Below are 22,419 nucleotides of genomic sequence, written 5' to 3' on the forward strand. Positions count from 1 at the left end.
TCCATTCCACGTTCCCTTCCACATTCCATTCCACATTCCATTCCTTTCCATATTCCAGTGCATATTCCTTTCCAAGTTCCATTCCACATTGCATTCCAGTGCATTCCACATTCCATTCCACATTCCATTCCATTCCATTCCACATTGATTTCCACATTCCAATCCATTCCACGTTCAATTCCAGATTCCATACCATTCCATTCCATATTCCATTACACATTCCATTCCATTACATTCCACATTCCATTGCACATTCCATTCCATTCAATTCCACATTCCATTTCACATTCCATTCCATTCCATTACCCATTCCATCCCATCCCACATTCCATTCCATTCCTCTCCACATTCCATTCTTTTCCACCTCACATTCCATTCCGTTCCATTTCACATTCCATTCCATTCCCTTCCACTGCATTCCACATTGTATTCCAATCCATTCCATTCCACTTTCCATTCCATTCCATTCTTTTCCTCATTCCATTCCATTCCATTCCACATTCCATTCCACATTGCATTCCATTGCATTCCACATTCTCCTCTTCATTCCATTGCATTTCACGTTTCATTCCATTCCTTTCCATATTCCATTCCATTCCATTCCATTCCGCATTCCATTCCAATCCAGTCCACATTCCACATTCCATTCCACATTCCATTCCACTTTTCATTCCACGTTCCATTCTGCGTTCCATTCCAGTCCATTCCACTTTCCATTCCTCAATGCATTCCATTCCATTCGACTTTCCATTACATGTTCCATTCCATTCTATTCCGCATTCCATTCCACATTCCATTGCATTCGTTTCTATGTTCCATTCCATTCCATTCCACATTCCATTCCAAATTCCATTTCATTACATTCCATGCCATTCCACAGTTCATACCGTTTACATTGCATTCTACATTTGATTCCATTCCATTCCACATGGCATTCCACATTCCATTCCACATTCCATTCCATTCCTATACACATTCCATTTTATTCCATTCCATTCCTGTCCACATTCCATTCAATTCCATACAATTCCACATTTCATTCCCTTCCATTCCACATTCCATTCCATATTCCATTCCATTCAATCCGCATTCCTTTACATTCCATTAAATTCCTATCGACATTCCATTCAATTCTATACCATTCCACAAAGCATTCCATTTCATTCAACATTACATTCCATTCAATTCCACATTCCTTTCCATGACATTCCAAGTTCCATTCATTTCCATTCCACGTTGCATTCCATTCCATTCCACGTTCCATTCGATGTTCTATGCCATGTTCCATTCCACTTTCCCTTCCACGTTCCATGCCATTCCATTCCATGTTCCTTTCCATGATCCATTCCACGTTCAATTTCAAATTCTATTCCACATTCCATTACACATTCCATTCCATTAAATTACACATTCCAGTCCATTACATTCCACATTCCATTGCACATTCCATTCCAAATTCCATTTTACATTCCATTCCATTTAATTCCACATTGCATGCCACATTACATTCCATTCATTTCACATTCCATTCCATATTCCATTCCATTCCATTCCACATTCCATTCCACAATCCATTCCACATTCCATTCCAAATTCTATTCCACAATCCATTGCACATTCCATTCCATTCCACGTTTCCTTCCACATTCCATTCCACATTCCATTCCTTTCCATGTTCCAGTGCATATTTCTTTCCAAGTTCCATTCCACTTTGCATTCCAATGCATTCCACATTCCATTCCACCTTCCATTCCATTCCATTCCACATTGATTTCCACATTCCAATCCATTCCACATTCCATTCCAGATTCCCTTCCATTCCATTCCATTCCATTCCATATTCCATTACACATTCCATTCCATTACATTCCACATTCCATTGCACATTACATTCCATTCAATTCCACATTCCATTTCACATTCCATTCCATTCCATTTCACATTCCTTTCCATATTACATTCCATTCCATTCCACTTTCCATTCCACATTCCATTCCACAATCCATTCCACATTCCATTCCAAATTCCATTCCACATTCCATTGCACTTTCCATACCTTTCCACGTTCCTTTCCACATTCCATTGCACATTCCATTCTGTTCCACGTTCCAATGCACATTCCATTCCAAGTTCCATTCCACATTGCATTCCATTCCATTCCACATTCCATTCCACATTCCATTCCATTCCATTCCACATTCAAATACATTCCTTTCCACATTCATTTCCATTCCGTTCCACATTCTATTGCACATTCCGTTCCATTCCATTCAACATTCTTTTCCATTCAATTCCACATTCCATTCCATTCCATTCCACACCATTCCAGTCCACATTCGATTCCATTCCATTCCTTTCCACATTCCATTCCATACCATTATAGTACACATTCCATTCCATTCCACATTCCATTTCATACGGTTCCACATTTCTTTCCATTCCATTTCACATTCCATTTCAAGTTCAATTCCACGTTTCTTTCCGTTCCAATCCAATTTCCATTTTTCGTTCCATTCCACGTTGAATTCCACGTTCCATTCCAGATTCCATTCCACTTTCCATTCCATTCCATTCCTCATTCTATTCCAAGTTCTATTCCACGTTCTATTCCACATTCCATTACACATTCCATTCCATTCCATTTCACATTCCATTGCACATTCCATTACACATTCCATTCCAAATTCCTATCCATTCAATTCCAAATTTCATTCCACATTCCATTGCATTCCATTCCACATTCCCTTCCACATTCCATTCCACATTCCATTCCACATTCCCTTCAACAATCCATTCCAATTTCCATTCCAGATTCCATTCCACAATACAGTCCACATTCAATTCCTTTCCACTTTCCATTCCACCTTCCATTTCACATTCCATTCCATTCCACGTTCCATTCCACATTCCATTCCCCATTCCAATCCACATTGCATTCCTGGCCATTCCACATTCCATTCCATTCCATTCCATATTGCATTCCTTTCCGTTCCACATTCCATTCTACATTCCAAATAAAAATTCTTTTCACATTCCATTCCATTCCATTCCGCGTTCCATTCCATTCCATTCCACGTTCCTTTCCCTTCAATTCCATGTTCCATTCCACATTCCTTTCCTTTCCATTACTCGTTCCATTCCATTCCATTCCCTTCCATTCCACATTCCATTCCATTCCATTCGATATTCCATTCCATTCCATTCCCTTCCATTCCACATTCCATTCCATTTCATTCCATGCCACATTCCATTTCACATTCCATTGTATTCCATTCCAAATTCCAATCCACGTTTCATTCTCTTCCATTCCACATTCCCTTCCATTCCATTCCACATTCCATTGCATTCCATGCCACATTCCATTCCACATTCCATTAAATTCCATTCGATATTCCATTCCACATTCCATTCCATTCCTTTCCTCCTTCTATTCCACATTCCATTCCATTCCATTGCACTTTCCATTCCATTTAATTCCACATTCCATTACACATTCTATTCCATTCCATTCCACATTCTATTCTATTCCATTCCACTTTCCATTCCATTCCATTCCGTGGTAAATTCCATTGCGTTTCACTTTCCTTTCCGCATTCCATTCCTTTCCACATTACATTCCACATTACTTTTCATAACATTTCACATTCCATTCCATTCCATTCCATTCCATTCCACTTTCATTTCCATTGAATTCCATATTCCATTCCACATTCCATTCTAGGTTACATTACACGTTACATTCCATCTTCCAAACCACGTTCCATTCCATTGCATTCCACGTTCCATTCCATGTACCATTCCATTGCTTTCCTTGTTGCATTCCAAATTCTATTCCATTCGATTTCATGTTCCATTCCATATTCCATTCCATTTCGTTCCACATTCCAATCAAAATTCCATTTCATTCCATTCCATGCCATTCCTCACTCCATTCCATTCCACTTTCCATTGCACATTCGATTCCATTCCATTCCACATTGCATTCCACATTCCACTCCACATTCCATTCCATTCCAATCCACATTCCATTCCATTCCATTACATTCCTATCCACATTCCATTCAATTCAATTCCACATTCCATTCCCTTCCATTCCACATTCCATTCCACTTTCTATTCCATTCCAATCCACTTTGCATTCCATTCCATTCCATTCCTGTCCACATTCCTTTCAATTCCATTCCTTTCCACATTCCATTCCATTCCTTTCCACATTCTATTCCGTTCCATTCCACACTCCATTCCACATTCCATTACATTCCTTTCCACATTCCATTTCACATTACATTCCACATTCCATTCCACATTCCATTACATTCCTTTCCACATTCCATTTCACATTACATTCCACATTCCATTCCACATTCCATTCCTTTCCATTCCATTCCACTTTTGATTCCATTCCATTTGACATTCCATTCCGCATTCAACTCCATTCCATTCCACATTTTACCTGCACATTGTTCACGTGTACCATAAACCTATAGTATAATAATGATAATAATAAAAGAAAATCTTCTCATAAAAACTAGACAGAAGCATTCTGATAAACTTCTTTCTGATATGTGCTCTTATCTCACGGAGTTGAATATTTGTTTTTTATGAGCAATTTGGAAACAGTCTTTTTTTAGAATATGCAAACGGATTTTTGTGAGCTCTTACAGCCTATGAAGAAATAGGAAATACCTTCACATCAAACCTTATCAGCATCTTTCTGAGAAAATGCTTTGTGATGTATGCTTTCATCTCAAAGAGTTGAAGTTTTCTTTCGATTGAACAGTTTGGAAACAGTATTTTTGTAGAATCCACTAATGAATATTTTCAGTGCTTTTAGGCCTATGGCAAAAAAGCAATTATCTTCACAAAAACACTAAAAAGGAGCTTTCTTAGAACTTTCTTTGTGATGCGTGGATTCATATCACAGAGCTGAAGCTTTCTTTAGATTCAACAGATTGGAAACTGTCTTTTTGTGCAATCTGCAAATGGATATTTCTGAGCCATTTTATGCCTATGTTGAAAATGAATTTTCTTCACATAAAAACTAGACAGAATCATTCTAAGAAACTTCTTTGTGATGGGTGCATTCATCTCTCAGAGTTGAACGTTTGTTTTCATGGAGCAGTTTGGAAACAGTCTTTTTGTAGTAACTGCAGGGAGAGAATTGTGAGCGGTTTAAGGACTATAGTCACAAAGGGAATATCTTCACATAAAAATGAGACAGAAGCATTCTGAGAAACTCCTTTTTTATGTGTGCATTCATCTCACAGAGATAAATCTTTCTTTTCATTGAACAGTTTAGAAACAGTCTTTCTGTACAGTCTGCAAAGAGATATTTCTGAGCGGTTTGAGGCCTACAGTGAAAAAGTAATATCTTCACAAAAAAATCAGACAGAAGTATTATGAGAAACTTCTTTTTTATTTCTGCATTCATCTCACAGAGTTGAAACTTTCTTTTCATTGAGCAGTTCGGAAACACGCTTTTTGTAGAATCTGAAAGGGATATTTGTGAGTCTATTGAGGCCTGTGGTGAAATAGGAAATATCCTCACATAAAAACTAGACAGAAGCTTTCTGAGAAACTTCTTTGTGATGTGTGCTTTCATCGCACAGAGTTGAACCTTTCTTTTGAAAGAGCAGTTTGGAAGGAGTTTTTTTGTGGAATCTGCAAATGGATGTTTGGAATGCTTTGAGACCTATGGTGAAAAGTAAACATCTTCACATTAAAACTAGACAGAAACATTCTGAAAATCTTCTTTGTGACGTGTGCATTCATTTCACGTTGCTGAGCCTATCTTTTGTTTTAGCAGATTGGAAACAGTCCTTTTGTTGTATCTGCAGAGGGATATTTGTGAGCAGTTTTAGGCCTATGGTGAAAAAGGAAATACCTTCACATAAAACTAGACAAAAGCATTCTGGGAAGCTTCTCTGTGATGTGTACATTCAACTTACAGAGGTGAAACTTTCATTATATTGAGCAGTTTGGAAACAGTCCTTTTTTAGAATCTGCAAAGGGATATTTCTGAGCCTACTGAGGCGTAGGGTGAAAAAGAAATAACTTCACATAAAAACTGGACAGATGCTTTCTGAGAAACTTCTTTGTGATGTGTCCATTCATCTCGCAGAGTTGAACTTTCTTTGGATTGATCAGTTTGAAAACAATCTTTTTGAACAATCTGCAAAAAATAATTGTGAGCCCTTTATGGCCTACAGTGAAATAGGAAATATCTTCACATAAAAACCAGAGAGAAGCTTTCTGAGAAACAACTTTGTGATGTGTGCTTTCATCTCACCGAGTTGAACCTTTCTTTTGAATGAGCAGTTTGGAAACACTCTTTCTGTAGAGTCTGTAAATGGATATTTGGAGCACTCTAAGGCCTATGGTGAAAACGGAAATACCTTCACATAAAAACCAGATAGGAGCATTCTGCGAAACTTCTTTGTGATGGGTGTATTCATCTCACAGAGTTGAACATTTCTTTGGATGCAGCAGTTTGGAAACAGTCTTTTTATAGTATCTGCAGAGGGATACTCATGAGCAGTTTACAGCCTATGGTTAAAAAGGATATATCTTCTCAAAAAAACTCGACAGATCCATTGTGAGAAACTTCTTTGAGACATATGTGTTCATCTCACAGAGTTGAGCCTTTCTTTGGATTGAGCAGTTTTCTAAAAAGTCCTTTTGTAGAATTTCCAAAGAGACATTTCTGAGCCCATTGAGGTCTATGGTGAAAAAGGAAAAATCTTCACATGAAAGCTAAACAGAAGCTTTCTGAGAAACTTCTTTGTGATGTGTGCATTCATCTCACAGTGCTGAAACTTTCTTTTGGCTGAGCAGTTTGGAAACATTCTTTTTGTACAATCTGCAAAGGGATATTTCTGAGCCATTTGAGGCCTATGGTGAAAGAGAAATATCTTCACATAAAAACTAGACAAAAGAATTCTGAGAAACTTCTTTGTGTTGTGTGCATTCATCACACATATTTGAATCTCTCTTTTGATTGAGCAGTTTGGAGATAGTCTTTTTGCAGAATATGTGAAAGGATATTTGTGAGCCCTTTCAGGCCTATGGTGAAATAGGGAATATCTTCACATAAAAACCAGACAGAAGCTTTTGGAAAAACTTCTTTGTGATATGTGCTTTCATCTCAAGTGTTGAGCTTTTCTTTTGATTGAGCAGGTTGGAAACAGTCTTTTTGTACAATCTGCAAATAGATATTTGCAGTAATTTAGGCCTGTGGTGAACAGGAAATTTCTTCACATAAAAAAAAGACAGAAGCATTCTGAGAAACCCCTTTGTGATGTGTGCATTCATATCACAGGACTGAAACTTTCCTTGGATTGAGCAGTTCGGAAAGAGCCCTTTTGTAGAATCTGCAAAGGGATATTTGTGAGCCCATTGAGGTCTATGGTGAAATAGGAAATATCTTCACATAAAAACTAGACAGAAGCTTTCTGAAAATCTTCTTTGTGCTGTGTGCTTTCATCTCACAGAGATGAACCTCTCTTTTGATTGAGCAGTTTGGAAACACTCTTTTTGTGGAACCTGCAAACGGATCTGCAGATAAAAACTAGACAGAAACTTCCTGAGAAACTTCTTTTTGATGCTTGCTCTCTTCTCAAATTTGGACCTTCCTTTTCATTGAGCAGTTTGGCAACAAGTCATTTTGTAGAATCTGCAAAGGGAGATATGTGAGCGGTTTGAGCCCTATGGTGAAAAAGTAAATATCTTCACATAAAACCTAGACAGAAGCATTTTGAGAAAACTGTGATGTTTGCATTCCTCTCACTGAGTTGAACCTTTCTGTTCATTGAGCAGTGTGGAAACATACTTTTTGTGCAATGTGCAAAGGAATATTTGTTCGCGGTTTGAGACCTATGTTGAAAAAGTAATATCTTCACATAAAAACAGGACAGAAGCATTCTGAGAAATTAATTTTTTATGTGTGCATTCATCTCACAGAGTTGAACCTTTCTTTTGATGAAGCAGTTCGGAAACTTTTTTTGTAGAATCTGAAAAGGGATATATTTGATCCCTTTGAGGCCTAAGGTGAAATAGGAAATATCTTCACACAAAAACTAGACAGAAACTTTCTGAGAAACTTCTTTGTGACCTGGGCTTTCATCTCACAGATTTGAACCTTTATTTTGATTGAATAGTTTGGAAAGAGTCTTTTTGTAGTATCTACAGAGGGCTATTAGTGAGCAGACTGAGGCCTACAGTGAAAAGGAAATGGCTTCTCAGAAAAACTAGACAGCAGCATTCTGAGAAACTTCTTTGTAATGTGTGCATTCATCTCAGATAGTTAAAGCTTTCTTTTGATTGAGCTGTTTGGAAACACTCTTTTTTGTAGCATCTGCAAGGGTATACTTCTGAGCACTTTGAGGCCTATTTTGAAATATGAAATATCTACACAAAAAACTAGGTAGAAGGTTTCTAAGAAACTTCTTTGGGATGTGTGCTTTCATCTCACAGGGTTGAACATTTGTTTTGATTGAGCAGATTGGAAACACTCTTTTTGTAGAATCTGCAAGTGGATATTTGGAGTGCTTTGAGACCCATGGTGAAAAAGGAAATATGTTCACATAAAAACTAAACAGAAGTTTTCTGAGAATTTTCTTTGGGGTGTGTACATTCATTTCACATATATGAACCGCTCTTTTGATTGGGCAATTTGGAAACAGTCTTTTCATAGGATGTGCAAATGGATATTTGGAGTGCTTTGAGGCCTATGGTAAAAAAGGAAAATTCTTCACATAAAACTAGACAAAATCATTCTGAGAAACCTCTTTGTGATGTGTGCTTACATCTCACAGAGTTTAACCTTTCTTTTCATTGAGCAGTTTGGAAACTGTCTTTTTATAGTATCTGCAAAGGGATATTTGTGAGCGGTTTGAGACCTTTGGTGAAAAAGGAAATACTTTCACATAAAAACCAGACAGAAGTTTTTGAGAAACCTCTTTGTGATGTTTGCATTCATCTCCCAGAGTTGAATCTTCCTTTTCATTGAGCTGTTTAGAAACAGTCTTTTTGCACAATCTGTAAAGGGATATTTCTGAGTGATTTGAGGCCTGTGGTGAAAAAGAAATATCTTCACATAAAAATCAGACAGAAGCATTCTGGGAAACTTATTTGTTTTGTGTGCATTCATCCCAGAGTGTTGAAACTTTCATTTCATTCAGTAGTTCAGAAACAGTCTTTTCATAGAACCTGCAAAGGGATATTTCTGAGCCCTTTTGAGGTGTATGGTGAAATAGGAGATATCTTCACATGAAAACTAGACAGTAGCTTTTTGAGAAACTTCTTTATGATGTGTGCTTTCATCTCACAGAGTTGAAACTTTTTATTTGATTGAGCAGTTTGGATTCACAGAGTTGAACCTTTCTTTTGATTGAGCAGTTTGGAAACACTCTTTTTGTAGAATCTGTAAACGGATATTTGGAGCGCTTTGAGGCATAAGGTGAAAAAGGAAGTATCTGCACCTAAAAACTAGACAAACTTTCTGAGAAACTTCTGTGTGATGCATGCTTTCATCCCACATATTTGGACATTTCTTTTCATTGAGCAGTTTGAGATCAAGTCATTGTGTATAATCTGCAAAGGTATATTTGTGAGCAGTTTGAGGCCTATGGTGAAAAACTAAATATCTTCAAATAAAAACCAGACAGAAGCTTTTTCAGATAAGTCTTTGTGATGTTTGCATTCATCTCAAGGAGTTGAACCATTCTGTTCATTGAGGAGCCATGAAATATTCTTTTTATGCAATCTGCAAAGGAATATTTCTGAGTGTTTTCAGTCCTGTGGTGAAAAAGAAATATCTTCACATAAAAACTAGACAGAAGCATTCTGAAAAACCTCTTTTTTATCTGTGCATTCACCTCACAGAGTTGAACCTTTATTTTGTTGAGCAGTTTGGAAACAGTCTTTTTGTAGAACCTACAAAGGGATATTTTTGATCCCTTTGAGGCTTATGTAGAAATAGGAAATATCTTCACATAAATACCAGACAGAAGCTTTCTGGGAAACTTCTTTATGATGTGTGCTTTCATCCTACAGAGTTGAACCTTTCTTTTGATTGATCACTTTGGAAACAGTCTTTGTGAAGAATCTACCAATGGATATTTGGAGAGCTTTGAGGCCTACGGTCAAAAAGGAAATATATTCACATAAAAACTAGACAGAAGCATTTTGACAAACTTCTGTGTGATGTGCACTGTCATTTCACAGAGTTGAATCTTTCTTTTGATTGTGCAGTTTGGAAACAGTCTTTTTGTACAATCTGCAAAGGGATATTTCTGAGCCATTTGAGGCCTATGGTGGAAACGAAATATCTGCACATAGAAACTAGATAGAAGCATTCTGAGAGACTTCTTTGTGATTTGTCCATTCATGTCACAGAATTGAACCTTTCTTTTGATTGAGCAGTTTGGAAACAGTTTTTTTGTAGAATCTGCAAATGGATATTTGGAGCATTTTAAGGCCTATAGTGAAAAAGTACATATCTTCACATAAAAACTAGACAGTAGCTTTCTGAGAAAACTCTTTGTGACAGTTCCATGCACCTTTACGGGTTTACCATTTCTTTTCATTGAGCAGTTTGGAAACAGTCTTTTTGTTCAAACTGCAAAGGGATATTTCTGAGCGGTTTGAGGCCAATGGAGAAAAATAAATGTCTTCACATGAAAACTAGACAGAAGCATTTTGAGAAACTTCTTTGTGATGTGTGCATTTATCTCACAGAGTTGAACCTTTCTTTTGATTTAGCAATTTGGAGAAAGTCTCTTGGTAGTGTAAGCAGATTTATATTTGTGTGCAGTTAAATGCCTAAGGTCCAAAAGGAATGACCTTCATATAAAAAGTAGATGGAAGATTTCTGAGAAACTTCTTTGTGATGTGTGCTTTCATCTCACGAGTTGAGCCTTTGTTTTGATTGAGCAGTTTGGAAACATTCTTTTTGTATAATCTGCAAATGGATATTTGAAGCAATTTGTGTTTTATGGTGAAAAAGGAAATATGTTCACATAAAAACTAGACAGAAGAATTCTGAGAAACTTCTTTGTGATGAGTCCATTCATCTCACAGAGCTGAAACTTTCTTTGATGTACCAGTTTGGAAACAGTCTTTTTGTAGTATCTGCAGAGGGATATTTGTAAGTGATTTAAGGCTTATGTTGAAAAAGGAGATGTCTTCACATAATAACTAGACAGAAGCATTCTGAGAGACTTCTTTGTGATGTGTGCATTCATCTCACAATGTTGAAAGTTTCTTTTGACTGAGCAGTTTGGAAACAAAACTTTTGTAAAATCTGCAAAGGGATATTTGTGAACCCATTGAGGCCTGTGACAAAATAAGAATAATTTTGAGATAAAAATTAGACAGAAGATTTCTGAGAAACTTCTTTGTGATGTGTGCTTCCATTTCAAAAAGTTGAAAATTTCTTTTGATTGGGCAGTTTGGAAACAGTCCTTTTGTAGAACCTGCAAAAGGATATTTCTGAGCCTATCGATGCCTGTGTTGAAATAGGAAATATCCTCACCTAAAAATCAGACAGAAACCTAATGAGAAACTTCTTTGTGATGAGTGCATTCATCTCACAGAGTTGAACCTTTATTTTGATTGAGCAGTTTGGAAACAGTCTGTTTTTGGTATCTGCAGAGGGATATTTGTAAGTGATTTAAGGCTTATGTTGAAAAAGGAGATGTCTTCACATAAAAACTAGACAGAAGCATTCTGAGAAACTTCTTTGTGATGTGTGCATTCGTCTCACAGAGCTGAACCTTTCTTTTGATTGAACAGTTTGGAAACCATCTTTTTGTAGAACCTGCAAATAGATATTTGGAGCGATTTGATCCTAGGGTGAAATACGAATTGTCTTCAAATAAAAACTAGAGAGAAGCTTTCTGACAAACTTCTTTGTGATGTGTGCATTCATCTCACAGAGTTGAACCTTTCTTTAGATTGAGCAGTTTGGAAACACTCCTTTGTAGGATCTAAAGAGGGATATTTTTTAGCAGTTTGAGTCCTATGGTGAAAAAGACACTATCTTCATGTAAAGACTACACAGAAGCATTCTGAGAAACTTCTTTGTGATGTGTGCATTCATCTCACAGAGATTAACCTTTCTTTTCATTAAGCAGTTTGCAAACAGTCTTTTAGAAGAATATGAAATGGGATATTTGTGAGCCCTTTGAGGCCTATGGTGAAATAGGAAATATCTTCACATAAAACTTGTCAGAAACTTTCTGAGTAACTTCCTTGTTATATGTGTGTTTATCTCACAGAGTTGAAATTTTCTTTTGATTGAGCAGTTCGGAAACGTCTTTTTGTAGAATCTGCAGATGGATATTGGGTGGGCTTTGAGGCCTATGGTGAAAAAGGAAATATCTTCACATAAAAACTAGGCAGAAGCTTTCTGAGAAACTTCTTTGTGATTTGTGCATTCATCTCACAGAATTGAAACTGCCTTCTGATTGAGCAGTTTGGAAACAGTCTTTTTGTAGAACATGCAGAGGGATATTTGTGAGCAGTTTGAGGACTAAAGTCAAAAAGGAAGTATCTTCACATTAAAACTAGACAGCAACATTTTGAGAAACTTTTTTCTGATATGTGCATTCATTTAATAGAAGTCAATCTTTCTTTTGATTGAGCACTTTGGAAAAAGTATTTTTGTAATTCTGCAGAGGGATATTTGGGAGAGGTTTGAGAACTATGGTGAAAAAGGGGATATCTTCACATAAAAACTAGACAGAAGAATTCTAAGTAACATCTTTGTGATGTGTTCATTAAATGCACAAAGTTGAACCTTTCTTTTGATTGAGCAGTTTGGAAGCAGTCTTTTTGTAAAATGTGCAAAGGGATATTTTTGAGCCCTTTGAGGCCTATGGTGAAATAGGAAATATCCTCATATGGAAACTAGACAGAAACTTTTTGAGAAACTTCTTTGTGATTTTTTCATTCATCTGATAGAGTTGAACCTTACTATTCATAGAGCAGTTTGGAAACGGTCTTTTTGTGGAATCTGCAAAGGGATAGTTTTGAGCCCTTTGAGAACTTTGGTGAAATAGGAAATATCTTCACATAAAAACTAGACAGAAGCATTTTGAGAAACTTCTTTTCGATGTGTGCATTCATCTCATAGATTTGAATCTTTCTTTTGATTGGGCAGCTTGGAAACAATCTTTTTGTAGAATCTGCAAAAGGATAGTTTTGAGCCCTTTGAGGACTTTGGTGAAATAGGAAATATCTTCACATAAAAACTAGACAGAAGCATCTTGAGAAACTTATTTGTGATGTGTGCATTCAACCCATAGAGTTGAAACTTTCTTTTGGTTTAGCAGTTTGGAAACAATTTTTTGTAGAATCTGCAAAGGGATAGTTTTTTGTCCTTTGAGGACTAAGGTGAAATAGGAAATATCTTCAAATAGAAATTGTATAGAAGCTTTCTGAGAAACTTTTTTGTGATGTGTGCATGTATCTCAAAGAGTTGAAGCTTTCTTTTGATTGGGCATTTGGAAACAGTATTTTTGTAGAATATACAAAGGTATATTGTGAAACCTTTGAGGCCTACGGTGGAATAGGAAACGTCTTCACATAAAAGCTAGACAGATGTTTTATGCGAAACAGCTTTGTTATGTGTGCTTTGTTATGTGTGCTCTCATCTCACAGAGTTGAACCTTTCTTTTGATTGAGCAGTTGGGAAACAGTCTGTTCGTGGAATCTGCAAAGGGATTTTTTTATTTTTTTGTTTTTATTTTTATTTTTGTTTCATTATTATTATACTTTAAATTTTAGTGTACATGTGCACAATGTGCAGGTTAGTTACATATGTATACATGTGCCATGCTGGTGTGTTGCACCCATTAACTTGTCATTTAGCATTAGGTATATCTCCTAATGCTATCCCTCCCCACACCCCACACCCCACAACAGTCCCCAGAGTGTGATGTTCCCCTTCCTGTGTCCATGTGTTCTCATTGTTCAATTCCCACCTATGAGTGAGAATATGTGGTGTCTGGTTTTTTGCTCTTGTGATAGTTTACTGAGAAAAATGATTTAGAATTTCATCCATGTCCCTACAAAGACATGAACTCATCATTTTTTATGGCTGCATAGCTTCAGAGAGAATAAAATACCTAGGAATCCAACTTACAAGGGACATGAAGGACCTCTTCAAGGAGAACTACAAGCCACTGCTCAATGAAATAAAAGAGGATATAAAGAAATATAAGAACATTCCTTGCTCATGGGTAGGAAGAATCAATATTGTGAAAATGGCCATAGTGCACAAGGTAATTTATAGATTCAATGCCATCTCCATCAAGCTACCAGTGACTTCTTTCACAGAATTGCAAAGGGATATTTGAGAGTCCTTTGAAGCCTATGGTGAAACAGGAAATATCTTCATATAAAAAATAGAGGCTTTCAGAGAAACTTCTTTGTGGTGTGTTCTTTCATTTCAGAGGGTTGAACCATTCTTTTGATTGAGCAGTTTGGAAACAGTCTTTTCATATAATCTGCAAATGGATATTTGGTGGGCTTTGAGGCCTACGGTGAAAAAGGAAATATCTTCACAAGAAAACCAGACAGACGCTTTCTGAGAAATTTTTTTGTGATGTTTGCATTCACCTCCCATAGTTGAACCTTTCTTTTCATTGAGAAGTTAGGAAACAGAGTTTTTGTTCAATAGGCAAAGGGATATTTCTGAGCGGTTTGAGCCCTGTGGTGAAAAAGAAATATCATCACATAAAAACTAGATAGAAGCATTCTGAGAAACTTATTTGTGACGTGTTCATTCATCTCATAGAGCTGAAAATTTCTTGAGATAGAGGAGCTTGGAAAAAGTCTTTTTATAAAATCTGCAAAGGGATATTTGCGAGCACTTTGAGGCTTACGGTGAATTGAAAATATGTTCATATAGAAACTAGTCAGAAGCATTCTCATAAACCACTTTGAGATGTGTGCACTCATCTCACAGAGTTAAAACCTTCTTTTGACTGAGCAGTTTGGAAACAGTCTTTTTGTAGAATATGCAAAGGGATATTTGTGAACCCATTGAGGCCTGTGGTGAAATAGGAAATATCTTTGCATAAAAACTAGACAGAAGCTTTCTGAGAAACTTCTTGGGGATGTGTGCTTTCATCTCACACAGTTGAACCTTTCATTTGATTGAGCAGTTGGGAAACTGTTTTTTGTAGAATCTGGAAAGGGATATTTGTGAGCCCTTTGAGGTCTCTGGTGAAACAGGAAATATCTTCATATAAAAACTAGATAGAAGCTTTCTGAGAAACTACTTTGTGATGTGTTCTTTCATCTCACAGAGTTGAACTTTTCTTTTGATTGAGCATTTTAGAAACAGTCATTTTGTAGAGTCTGCAAATGGATATTTGGAGGGTGTTGAGTGAAGGGTGAAATAGCAACTGGCTTCACAAAAAAACTAGACAGAAACTTTCTGAGAAGCTTCTTTGTGATGTGTGCATTCATCTCACACAGTTGAACTTTCCTTTGATTTAGCAGTTTGGAAACAGTATTTTTGTAGAATCTGCAAGGGGATATTTGCAGCGCTTTGAGGCCTGTGTTGAAAAAGAAATATCTTCCATAAAAATTAGACAGAAAATTTTTAAGGAATTTTTTTGTGATGTGTTCATTCATCTCACAGAGTTGAACCTTTCTTCTGATTGAGCAGTTTTGAAAAACTCTTTTTGTAGAATCTGCAAGTGGATATTTATGTCACTTTTAGCCCTATGTTGGAAAAGAAAATATCTCCCCATAAAAACTGGACAGAAGAATTCTGAGAAACTTCTTTGTGGTGTGTGCATTCAACTCACAGAGTTGATCCTTTCTTTTGATTGAGCGGTTTTGAAACACTCTTTTTGTAGAATCTGCAAGTGGATATATGGAGCGCTTTGTGGCCTAGAGTGGAAAAGGGAATATCTTCACATAAAAACCAGACAGAAGCATTCTGAGAAACTTCTTTGTGATGTGTGCATTCAACTCACCGATTTCAAACTTTCTTTTGATTGACCAGTTTTGAAATACTCTTTTTTTAGAATTTGTAAGTGGATATTTGTGGCGATTTGAGGCCTATGTTGCAAAAGGAAATATCTTCATATAAAAACTAGATAGAAGCATTCTGAGAAACTTCTTAGTGATGTGTGTATTCATCCCAGAGAGTTTAACTACACTTTTTATTGATCAGTTTGGAAACAGTCTTTATGAAGTATCTGCATGTGGATATTTGAAGCGCTTTGATGCCTATGGTGGAAAAGGAAATACCTTAACATAAAAATTAGACAGAAGCATTCTGAGAAAATTTTTTGTGATATTTGCATTCAGCTCACAGAGTTGAACCTTTCCTTTGATTGCACAGTTTTGAAACACTCTTTTTGTAGAATCTGCAAGTGGATATTTGAATTGCTGTGAGGCCTATGGTGGCAAAGGACATATCTTCACATAAGAACTGTAAAGCAGGTTTCCTAAAAACAGCCTTGTGATGTGTGCATTCATCTCACAGAGGTAAGCAGTTTCTTTTCTCTGAGCAGTCTAGAAACTCTGTTCTTGTAAAATCTGAAAAAGGGTATTTTTGGGCACTTTGAGGCCCGTGTTGACAAAGGAAATATCTTCACACACAAAGTATACAGAAAGATTCTGAGATACTTCTTTGTGATATATGCATTCATCTCACAGAGTTGAACCTCTCTTTTGATTCATCATTTGGAAGCGGTATTTTTGTAGAATCTGGAAACTGATATTTGTAAGCATTTTGAGGCCTATGCAGAAAAAGAAGTATCTTCACAGAAAAGTATAAAGAAGTTTTCTGAGAAACTGTTTCATGATGTCTGCATTAATCTCACAGAGGTAAATGATTTTTTTCTTTGATCATTGGGAAACTCTCTTATTTTAGAATCTGCTAAGGGATATTTGTGAGTGTGTAGAACCTCTATGGTGAAAAAGGAATTGTCTTCACATAAAAACTAGACAGAAACATACTGAGAAACTTCTTGGTGATGTGTGCATTCATCTCACAGAATTGAAACTTTCTTTTGATTGAGCAGTTTGGAAACGTCTTTTTGTGGAATCTGTAAAGGGATATTTATGAGCACTTTGAGGCCTATGGTGAAAGAGAAAATATCTTCACATAAACACTAGACTAAAGAATTTGAGAAACTTCTTTGTGATGTATCCATTCATCTCACAGAGTTCAACAGTTATTTTGATTGAGCAGTTTGGAAACCGTCTTTTTGTAGAATATGCAAAGTATATTTCTGAGCCCCTTGAGATCTATGGTTAAAGGGAAATATCTTCACATAAAAACTATAAAGAAGGTTTGTGAGAAACTTCTTTGTGATGTGTGCATTCATCTCACAGATTTGAACCATTCCTTTGGCTCAGCAGTTTGGAAACAGTCTTTTTTTAGGATCTGCAAAGGGATATTTTTGAGCACTTTGAGGCCCATGGAGAAAAAGGAAACACATTCACATAAAAAAAGATACAAGCTTTCTGAGAATCATCTTTTTGATATACGCATTCATTCCACAGAGGTGAACCTTTCTTTTGATGAGCAGTTTGGGAACAGTATTTTGTAGAATTTCCAAAGTATTTTGTAGAATTTAGTTAGTGTTTTTTGTCCTATGTTGAAAAAGGAATTAACTTTATATAAATACTAGACAGAATATTTCTGATAAACTGCGTTGTGATATGTGCTTTCATCTCACAGAGGTTACCATTTCTCTTCCTTGAGCTGAATATCTTCTTGTAAAATCTGCAAAGGGATATTTGTCAGCGTTTAGAGGCCTATGGTGAAAAAGTAATTATCTTCACGTAAAAAGTAGACAGAAGCTTTCCGTGAAACATCTTGGAGATGCGAGAATTCATCTCACAGAGTTGAAATATTCTTCTGATTGAGCAGTTTATAAATAGTATTTTGGTATAATCTGCAAAGGGATATTTTTTATGCTTTGAAGCCTATGGTGAAAAAGGAAATATTTTCACATGAAAACTAGAGAGAAGCTTTCTGAGAACCCTCTTTGTGATGTGTGCATTCATCTCACAGATTTGAAACTTTCTTTGGATTGAGCAATTTGGAAACAATATTTTTGTAGAATCTGTAAAGGCATATTTTTGAGAGCTTTGAGGCCTATGATGAAACAGGAAATATCTTCACATAAAAACTAGACAGAAGCTTTCCAAGAAACTTCTTTGTGATGTGTGCATTCATCTCATAGAGTTCAACCATTCTTTTGATTGAACAGTTTGGAAACAGTATTTTTGTAGAATCTGCAAAGGGATATTTATGAGTGCTTTGAGGACTATGGTGAAAAAGGAAATATATTCACATAAAAAGTATAAACAAGGTTTCTCAGAAACAGTTTTGTGATGTATGCATTCATCTCACAGAGGTAAACGTTTCTTTTCTCTAGTCAGTCTGGAAACTGTTCTTGTAGAGTCTCTAAAGGGATATTTGTGAGTGCTTTGAGGCCTACGGTGAAAAAGGAAATATCTTCACATAAAAACTAGACAGAGGCTTTCTGTGAAACCTCTTTGTGATGTGGGCATTCATCTCAAAAAGATTAAACTTACTTTTGATTGAGCAGTATGGAAACGGTCTGTTTGTGGAATCTGCAAAGGGATATTTATGAGCGCTTTGAGGCCAATGGTGAAAAACGAAATATATTCATATAAAAGGTATAAAGAAGGTTTCTTAGAAACAGCTTTGTGACGTGTGCATTGCTCTCACAGAGGTAAACGTTTATTTTCTCTGATCGGTCTGGAAACTCTGTACTTGTAGAATCTGCAACAGGGTATTTGTGAGTGCTTTGAGGCCTATCGTGAAAAAGGAAATATCTTCACATAAAAACTAGACAGAAGCTTTCTTAGTGACATCTCTGTGATGTGTGCAATCATCTCACAAATTTGAACCATCCTTTTGATTGACCAATCTGGAAACAGTCTATTTGTAGAATCTGCAAGGGTTATTTATCAGGGCTTTGAGTGTTATGGTGAAAAAGGAAATATCTTCACATAAAAAATGGACAGAAGATCCCTGAGAAACCTCTTTGTGATGTGTGCATCCATCTCACAGAGTTCAAGCATTTATTTGGTTGATCAGTTGGGAAGCAGTCTTTTTGCAGAATCTGCAAAGGGATATTGCTGAGCACTTTGAGGCCTATGGTGAGAAAGGAAATATCTTCACATAAAAACTATAAAGAAGGTTTCTGAGAAACTTCTTTGTGATGTATGCATTCATCTCACGGAGTTGAACTATTTTTTTGATGGAGCAGATTGGGAACAATCTTTTCATAGAATCTGCAAAGTGATATTTTTGAGCGCTTTGTGTCCTAGGCGGAAAAAAGAAATATCATCCCATAAAAAGTATACAGATGGTTTCTGAGAAACAGTTTTCTGATGTGTGCATTCATCTCACTGAGAAAAACCTTTGTTTTCTTTGATCAGTCTGGATTTCTGTTCTTGTAGAATCTGCTAAGGGATATTTGTGAGCAGATGGAGGCCTATGGTGAAAAAGGAAATGTCTTCATATAAAAATTAGACAGAAGCCTCCTGTGAAACTTCTTAGTGATGTGTGCATTCATCTCACAGAGGTGAAACTTTCTTTTCATTGAGCCGTTTGGAAACAGACTTTTTGTAGAACCTGCAAATGGCTATTTAGAGCACTTTGAAGCCTATGGTGAAAAAGGAAATATATTCACATAAAAACTAGACTAAGCGTTTCTGAGAAACTTCTTTGAAATGTGTGCATTCATCTCACAAAGTTCAATAATTCTTTTTATTGAGCAGTTTGGAAACAGTCTTTTTGTAGAATCTGCAAAGAGATATTTGTGAGGGCTTTGAGGCCTATGGTGAAAAAGGAAATATCTTCCCAGAAAAACTATAAAGAAGCTTTCTGAGAAACTTCTTTGTGATGTGTGCATTAATCTCACACAGTTCAAACTTTCTTTTGGTAGAGGAGTTTGGAAAAAGTCTTTTTAAATATTCTTCATGTGGATATTTGTGAGCACTTTGAGGCTCGTGGTGACAAAGGAAACATTCATATAAAAACTTAATAGAAGCTTTCTGAGAAACTTTTTTTTGATGTGTGCCTTCATCTCACAGAGTTGAACCTTTCTTTTGATGAGCAGTGTGGAAACAGACTTTTTGTAGAATCTGCAAACGGACAATTTTGAGTGCTTTGTGTCCAGTGGTGAAAAACGAAATACCTTCACATGAAAACTAGACAGAATGTTTCTGAGAAACTGCTTTGTGATATGTGCATTCACCTCCCAGATGTGTCTGTTTCTTTTCATTGAGAAGATTGGAAACTCTTTTCTTGTAAAATCTGCAAAGGGATATTTTTGAGCCCTTTGAAGCATATGGTGAAAAAGGAAATATCTTCACATAAAAACTACACAGAAGCTTTCTGAGAAACTTCCTGGCAATGTGAGCATTTATCTCACAAAGTTGAAACATTATTTTCATTGAGCAGTGTGTAAAGAGTCTTTTTGTAGAATCTGTGAAGGGATATTTGTGAACGTTTTGAGGTCTATGGTGAAAAAGGAAATATCTTCACATAAAAAGTAGAGAGAAGCTTTCTGAGAAAACTCTTTGTAATGTGCATACATGTCACAGATTTGAACCTTTCTTTTGATTGAGCAATTTGGAAAAAGTATTTTTATAGAATCTGTAAAGGTATATTTGTGAGCACTTTGAGGCCTATGGTGAAAAAGCAAATATTTTTACATAATATCTACACAGAAGCATTCTGACAAACTTCTTTGTGATGTGTGCATTCATCAAACAGAGTTGAACCTTTGTTTTTATTGAGCAGTTTGGAAACAGTCTTTTTGTAGAATCTGCAAATGGATATTTGGAACACTTTGAGGCCTATGGTGAAAAAGGAAATCTATTCACATAAAAACTAGACTTAAGGTTTCAGAGAAACTTCTTTGAGATGTGTGCATTCATCTCACAGTGTTCAATAATTCTTTTTATTGAGCAGTTTGGAAGCAGAATTTTTGTAGAATCTGTAAAGGGATATTTGTGAGGGCTTTGAGGCCTATGGTGAAAAAGGAAATACCTTCACAGAAAAACTATAAAGAAAGATTCTGAGAAACTTCTTTGTGATGTGTGCATTCATCTCACAGAGTTGAAACTTTCTTCGGATTGAGCAGTTAGGAAACAGTCTTTTTTTACAATCTGCAAAGGGATATTTAGGAGCACGTTGAGGCCTATGGTGAAAAAGTAAATATCTTCACATAAAAACTAGAAAGAAGCATTCTGAGAAGCTGCTTTAAAATATGTGTATTCATCTCACAGAGGTAAACGTTTCTTTTCATTGAGCAGTTTGTAAACTCTGTTATTCTAGGATGTACAAAGGGATATTTTTGAGTGCTTTGAGACCCAAGTTGAAAAAGGAACTATCTTCACATAAAAACTAGTGAGAATCTTGCTGAGAAACTTTCTGATGTGTGCATTCATCACACAGAGTTGAAACTTTCTTTTGATTGAGCAGTTTGGAAACAGTTTTTTTTGTAGATTCTGCAAAGGTATATTTGGGAGGGTGTTGAGGCCTATGTTCAAAAAGGAAACATCTTCACATAAAAACGAAAAGGGAGTTTTCTGAGAAACTTCTTTGTGATGTGCACATTCTTCTCACAGGGTTGAACCATTCTGTTTATTGAGCAGTTTGGAAACAGTCTTTTTGTAGAAAATGCAAAGGGATATCTGGGAAGACGTTGAGGCAGATGGTGAAAAAGGAAATATCTTCACATAAAAAGTAGAAAGAAATTTTCCGAGTAACTCCTTTGTGACATGTGCATTCATCACACAGAAGTAAAATTTCTTCCCATTGAGCAGTTAGTTTTTAAGTGAAGATATTTCCGTTTTCACAATAGACCTCAAACCGCCTACATATATCCCTTTGAAGATTCTATAAAAAGACTGTTTCCAAACGGCTTAAAGAAAGCCTCCACTCTGCGAGAGGAAAACACACATCACAGAGAAGATTCTCAGAAAGTTTCTGTCTAGTTTTATTTGTTGATACTCAATTTCTCACCATAGGCCTCAAACCGCTCACAAATAACCCTTTGCAGATTCTACAAAAAGACTGTTTCCAAACTACTCAATCAAAAGAAAGGTTCAACTCTTTGAGGTGAATGAACACATCACAAAGAAGTTTCTCAGAAAGCTTCTGTCTAGTTTTTATTTGAAGATGTTTCCTTTTTCAATATAGGTCTCAAAGCCCTCACAAATATCCCTTTACAGATTTTACAAAAAGACTGTTCCAAAACTGCTCAACCTAAATAAAGCTTCAACTCTTTGAGATAAATGCACACATCACAAAGAAGTTTCTCAGAAAGCTTCCGTCCAGTTTTTATGTGAAGATACTCCCTTTTTCACCATGTCTCAAAGCATTCAAATTATCACATTGCA

This window comes from Pongo abelii, chromosome 14 (assembly GCF_028885655.2).
Source record: "Pongo abelii isolate AG06213 chromosome 14, NHGRI_mPonAbe1-v2.0_pri, whole genome shotgun sequence".
Taxonomy (NCBI): domain Eukaryota; kingdom Metazoa; phylum Chordata; class Mammalia; order Primates; family Hominidae; genus Pongo; species Pongo abelii.